Source organism: Crocuta crocuta, unplaced genomic scaffold (genome assembly GCF_008692635.1).
Source record: "Crocuta crocuta isolate KB4526 unplaced genomic scaffold, BGI_CrCroc_1.0 scaffold698, whole genome shotgun sequence".
Classification (NCBI taxonomy): domain Eukaryota; kingdom Metazoa; phylum Chordata; class Mammalia; order Carnivora; family Hyaenidae; genus Crocuta; species Crocuta crocuta.
Window position 1 is genome coordinate 660,152 of NW_027530855.1, and position 6,952 is coordinate 667,103.

A 6,952-nucleotide genomic window follows, 5' to 3' on the forward strand; every position below is an offset into this window, starting at 1 on the left:
AGAATGAAGACGTGTAGGAGTAAGGAATTCTTTTTCTCTCCAAGGTTACCGAGTCTCTACAGGTAGAAGAGCGAGCAGATAAAGGCCAAGTCGAGAATAGTGGCTAATCGTTTGCCATTCCTTACAGAAATCTACAAGGGCTTTATATCATATCACCATAAAAAAGAAAGTCTAGATGGTCCGTGAAACGTGTATGTGTTACAAAGCATGCAGATGATCTGAGAGTATTTGAAGGCACCACTGTTTCCGTAACAGGAAGCTAAAGGGTTTAAAATGAAACCTTTAGGGGCGCCTGGATGGTTTAGTTGGTTAAGCGTCCGACTTTCGCTTAGGTCATGATCTCACGGTTCGTGGGTTCGAGCCCCGCGTCGGGCTCTGTGCTGACTGCCAGCTCAGAGCCTGGAGCCTGTTTTGGTCTGTGACTCCCTCTCTCTCTGACCCTCCCCTGCTCACGCTGTCTCTCTCTCTCTCCTAGAAATAAATAAAAAACATTAAAAAAAAATGGGAATAAAATGAAACCTTTAAGTGGACCCTAGATTGACCTGTTCCCATGTAAAATCTATGAGATAAGCTCTAGTATGAATGTTCTCTTTTTTCCAAGCTCCACACCGCCCCCTCCATTCCCGAAGTCACCTCCACCTGTTTGACTCTTCAGCAAATGTCCTGCCCCCGAATACTCAGATTTTAAACATTTAAAATAAGAATGGAAAGGCCTGTTCACCATGTTTCCTGCTTGCCAGCTGCTGCAGTCATGAACATCGAGCTGTGAGGTTTCAGTGGGTGCAAGATTTACGCCAAACATAGTAGGCACCACACCAAGACTGAGGGGAAGGTTTTCATATTTCTTAATGCAAAATGTGAGCCGGCATTCCTTTCCACAGCACATAAACAGGTCTGGGCTCCACAAGCACAAAAAGGGACACTTGTTAGAAACTAAAAAGAAAAGAACTCACTGAGCGAATTTCAGAAGGCCATCACTGGCACATGGCCAAGAGGAATCAGAAACCCGAAATTAGGAAGGCTCAACGAGAATAGACCATTAGGGCTGCCAAGGAAGCAAGCAAGGCTAAGCAAGCACCTAAAAAGGCAGCACTGGCTGCTGCTAAGGCTCCCGTGAAGGCAGCATCTCAGTAAAAGTCCGTGAAGCCTGTGAAGCTTTGTGCACCTTTAGTTGGTGGAAAATGCAAAGTTGGCGGATCAGATTTTTAAACAAACATCTATTAAAAAAATGAAGAGAGCAAAAGCACTAAGTGTTAAATAGAAGGAAAGAGAGGTTATATTCTAATACTCAATATTTTATTTATTTATTTGGCCAGTGTGGAGCCCAATGCAGGGCTTGAACGCACAACCCTGAGAGCAACACCTGAGCTGAGATCAAGAGTTAGATACCAAATGACTGAGCCACCCAGGCACCCTTAATACTCAATTTTTAAAATGCTATTACAACCTGCAGGAAGAGAAAGGATTAATGCAGGTTTTCCTCAATTTACAAAGTGGTTATATCCTGATAAAGCCATTATAAATTGAAAATATCGTAAGTCAAAAATGTATTTAGGAGCTCCTGGGTGGCCCAGTTGGTTAAGCATCTGACTCTTGATTTTGGCTCAGGTCATGATCTCACAGTTCGTAGGATCGAGCCCAAGTCAAGCGCAGAGCTTGCTTGGGATTCTCTCTCTCCCTCTCTCTGCCCCTCCCCTGCTCTCTCTCTCAAAATAAACATTTAAAAAAAAATGAAGAAAATTCATTTAATACACTTAACCTACCAAACACCACAGCTTAACCTAGTCAACCTTAAATGTGCAAAAACACTTACAATAGCCTCCAGCTGGGCAAAATCCTCTAACACAAAGCCTATTTTTTTTNCGATGTGGGGCTCGAACCCACGAGCCGCGAGATCATGACCTAAGCGAAAGTCGGACGCTTAACCGACTAAGCCACCCAGGCGCCCCCACAAAGCCTATTTTATAATAAAGCACTGAATGTCTCAAATGGCTCAGTTGGTTAAATGTCCAACTCTTGTTCTCAGCTTGGGTCTTGATCTCAGGGTAATGAGTTCAAGCCCCATACTGGGCTCTCCACTGCGTGTGGAGCCTACTTTTAAAAAAAAAGAAAGAAAGAAAGAAACAAGATCACTAAATGTAGTATGTATGGTATTCTGGATGGAATTCTGTAATTGAAAAAGGACAGCAGATAAAAGCTAAGGAAATCTGAATAAAGTATGGACTTTAGTTAATATACCAGCAATAGTTTCATTAACATAACAAACGTACCATACAAATATGAGATGGTAAATAATAGGGGAGACTGTGTGTGGCATCTACAGGAATTCTCAGTAAGTCAGCTGAATTTTTCTGTAAACCTAAAACCATCCTAAAATAAAAAGTTAATTTAAAAAATACCTCTCCCTCAAAACAAAACAAAAAAATAGTGGAAGAGGGTTATCAGATTTGTGTGACACAAGTTTGTCACTCATTAGCTGTGAGAACTTGTGTATGTTGTTTAATCTCTCTGCACCCATTTCCTTATGTATAAAATACGAATTTAAAATTATACCTGCCTAACAGGGTTATTTTGAGAATCATTTAAGTTAACGCTTGTAAGGTATTAACATTTTCCTAGCACATAGCAAGTGCTCAACAAATGTTAGCCGGCCTCATCATAAAAAGAAAACTCACAAATCAATATGAAAAAATTAGTATCTCATTACAAAATTGACACATAGAAACAAAAAAATTATAAATGGCATATGGGGGAAAAGTTCACTCTCATTGATAAGGACAAAAAAAAAAAATAAATCAAAAGTACGTATTTTTTCTTACCAAACTGGCAAAGATTCAAAATGACAGTGCCCAGCACTGCTGTAAGCATCTGGAAAGGACATATACTGCTGTGGGGAGTGAAGTCAGTACTAGCATTTTTTTTTAATTTTTAAAAATTTATTTCTTTATTTTTGAGGGAGGGGGTATGAGCAGGNATAAGCATCTGGAAAGGACATTATACTGCTGTGGGGAGTGAAGTCAGTACTAGTATTTTTTTTTAATTTTTAAAAATTTATTTCTTTATTTTTGAGGGAGGGGGTATGAGCAGGGGAGGGGCAGAGAGAGAGGGAGAGGCAGAATCCCAAGCAGGCTCTGCGCTGTCAGCACAGAGCCTAACTCAAGGCTTGATCACACAAACTGTGAAATCAAGATCTGAGCTGAAGTCATCAGTCTGACGCTTAACCAACTGAGCCACCCAGGCACCCCTAACTGATACTACTTTTGAGTAATAATTTGACAATATGTGGTAATATATAACAAAACATTTATAATGTTCACATTCTTTGATCCTGTGATTAAACTTCTAGGAATGTATCCTAAGTTATTAATCAGAGACATAGAAAGAATTATAAGGATGTTTATTAATTGTGTTATTTGCATGAGCAAGAAGAGTTACCAAACTAAATGTCAACCACTTACGAAAAAACTGAATAAACTCTGGTACATGTAGATACTGTACCATCTCAGTACAATGATAGAGAAATGTTAGTAACATTAAGTCAAAAAATCAGAATGTAAAACACAGTATAACCTCACTTTTGAAAAATACATTTATTGGAGGAGCATCTGGGTGGCGCAGTCAGTTAAGTGTCCGACTTCGGCTCAGGTCATGATCTCACAGTTCGTGGGTTCAAGTCCCACGTCGGGCTCTGTGCTGACAGCCAGCTCAGAGCCTGGAGCCTGTCTTCAGATTCTGTGTCTCCCTCTCTCTCTGGCTCTCCCCTGTTCACGCTCTCTCTCTCTCTCTCAGAAATAAATTAAAAAACATTAAAAAAAAAAAGAAAAATATATTTACTGCAGAAAAAGAGACAGTAATAAAACATACCAAGATATTAACAGTCATCTCTGGGTAATGATACTATGAGTGATTTCTTTTCTTTACAGTTTTTTTTTTTTTACAGTTTTCTATGTTTTCTAAATTTTCAGATTTTTAAAAATTCAGTTTATGATTATAAAAGAATCAGAGAAAGCTTCTCATAGAAAATCAGAAAAATGGAAATGATTTTATATGCTACTGAATAGCTAATAAACAAAAATGAAGACAAGGTCAGGGGTTGAAAACGGAAACTCTAGTCCCCTGGATGTGCTGCCTGGGATGGGCAGTGAGGTGCTGGGGAGAATCATAGGAAGTTATGGTTACCTGGAACCCCCACTGTTTGGTTGAGCCCCTCTGCGGTTTCATCCAGGGCTGCCACGGTGGTTTGGCCTACCCCTCAGCTGAAAACTTCCATCTACGGCTCCTGAAATTAAGTCCAAACTCCCACAAAGCCACAAAGACCCCATACCCAGACTTTATCCACTTTTCCAGACTCCCCGCTTCCCAATCCACAAGCCCCTTCCACATTCACCTCACCACTCCCAAACACGGTAGGCTCCCCACACCACCCGGCCATGCTGTACACAGGCTCTCCTTGCACCTGGACTGCCATCCCCTGACCCCCTCACCTGGCAACTCATTCATCCTTCAAGACTCCTTCCAGGGTCAGTTTTTTCCCTGAGAACAGGGTTCCCAGATGCTCAGCTCTCAGGATGTCTGACCCTCACAGTGATTCCACTTCCCTGTCTGCTTCTATGGGGCTCCGGTCCACATCTAGGTCCTCTTTGGCTACTCCGTGCCTGAGTGTCTGGCTCAGGGCAGGTTATTAGCAGACATCTTGGGGTGAAAAGTCTAGCTGGAGATGGGGAAGGTAGGGGAGAAGAATTTCTGGGGCAGCATACTGTCACTAGAAGGCAATCTAGCATTCTCTCATGCAAGGCTGGCTGTCACAAGCCAAGAAGAAAAAGCCAGAGAAAGAGAGAGAAAGAGATTAAAACACACACACACACACACACACACACACACACACACCACCTCAAGAAACCCCAAGCAGCCAAGACAATCTTGAAAAAGAAAAAAGTTGAAGGACTCATACTTCCTGTTTCAAAGGTACTACAAAGTTACAGTAATATAAACAGTGTGCTACTAGCATAAGGACAGCCATATGAAAGCCCAGAAATATAAACCTCATATATATGGTCAACTGATTTTCAACAAGGGCACCTAAACCATTCAACGAGGAAAAGGATACTCTTTTCAACAAATGGTGCCAGAAAAATGGGACCCACATTCACCCAAAAGAATGAAGGAGCCCTTACCTTACACTAGATGCAAACCTTACTCTCAATATGGATATAAGACCTAAACTTAAGAGCTAAAACTATAAAACTCTTAGAATCGATTTAAAAATCCTCATGACACTGGATTTGACAATGATTTCTTGGATATGACACCAAAAGCACACGCAACACAAGAAAGAGTAGATAAGGTGGACATCCTTAAAATTAAGAACTTTTGTGCATCAAAGGATACTATCAACACAGTAAAAAGGCAACCCACAGAAAGGGAGATAATGTTTGAAATGACTATCTCATAAGGAATTAATATCCATGATATCCAAAGAATGCTTCTAACTCAAGAATAAGAAAAGAAACAACAGGGGCGCCTGGGTGGCTCAGTCGGTTAAGCGTCCGACTTCAGCTCAGGTCATGATCTCACAGTCAGCGAGTTCAAGTCCCGTGTCGGGCTCTGTGCTGACAGCTCAGAGCCTGGAGCCTGTTTTGGATTCTGTGTCTCCCTGTCTCTGCCCCTCGCCTACTCATGCTCTGTCTCTCTCTCAAACATGAAAATAAAACATTAAAACAAAACCTAATTCAAAACTGGACAAAGGCCTTGAATAGACATTTCTCCAAAGAAGACATAAAGATGGTCCATAAGCACATGAAAAGATGATCAACATCACTAATCACTAGGGAAATGCAAATCAAAACAAAATGAGATGCCACTTCACACTCATTAGGCTAGATATTAATTTAAAAAAAAGAAGCAAAAAGAAAGTGTTGGAAAGATATGGAGAAACTGGAACCCTCATGCATTGCTGGTAAGAATGTAAATGGGAACGTACTGGGGAAAACCATTTGATGGTTCCTCAAAAAGTTAAACACAGAGGTACCATGGGCCGATCAATTCTGCTCCTGGGCATATACCCCAGAGAACTGAATGGAGAGACTCAAACAGGTATCTGCACATGGACCTGCATGGCAGAATTATTCACAACAGTCAAAAGGTGGAAGTGACCCAAGTGCCCATCAACAGACGAATGGATGGATAAAGAGAATGTGGAGTATACATACCATGGAATATTATTTAGCCATAAAAAAGGAATGAAACTCTGCCTCGCCATATGACAGGGATGAACCTTGAGGGCATTATGCTAAGTAAGCCAGACACCAAAAGACAAAGGACAAATAGAGTATGCTTCCAGTTACAGAAGGGACCTAGAATAGGCAGATAGAGACAGAAAGTGGAATAAAGGTTAGCAGGGGCTAGGGGAGGGGAGGTTGAGGAGTTAGTGTTTAATGGGAGCAGAGTTTCTGTTTGGGATGATGAACAAGTCCTGGAAATGGATAGTCGTGATAGTTACGCAACATTGTGAAGGTACTTAATGCCACTGAGCTGTATGCTTATAAATGATTCAAATGGTGAATTTTATGTTATGTATATTTTACCACAATTTGAAAAATGCAAAAAAAAAAAATCACCAAGAAACAAAAAACACAGCTCACAATAGCCAGAGTGAGCTTTCTCAGAAGATGAGCCTCCATGTTCCATGGCCATTTGGGATGCAACCAGCTCATTTCCTTGACGTTGGGTTAACAAATTCATGCACCCTGTGGCCCACTCTGCCTATGAGCCACCTCAGACATTAGATAATCTGCTTGCAAGCCCAGGACACCAGCAACTGAGCCTTCCCTGTTTTCCTTTCTCTTCTTGATTTTTAATTTTTTTAATTTATTTTTTTAAATTTTTGTTTTTTAGAGAGCAAGAGAGAGCATACACATGAGCAGGGGAGAGGGAGAGACAGAATCTCGAGCAG

At 41.1% G+C, this 6,952-nt stretch overlaps 1 pseudogene; it reads left to right on the forward strand.

The window, feature by feature from the left end:
• The first annotated feature begins 751 nt into the window (after window positions 1–751).
• LOC144235937 (large ribosomal subunit protein eL24 pseudogene) lies at window positions 752–1,209 on the forward strand (annotated as a pseudogene).
• The last annotated feature ends 5,743 nt before the right edge of the window (window positions 1,210–6,952 follow it).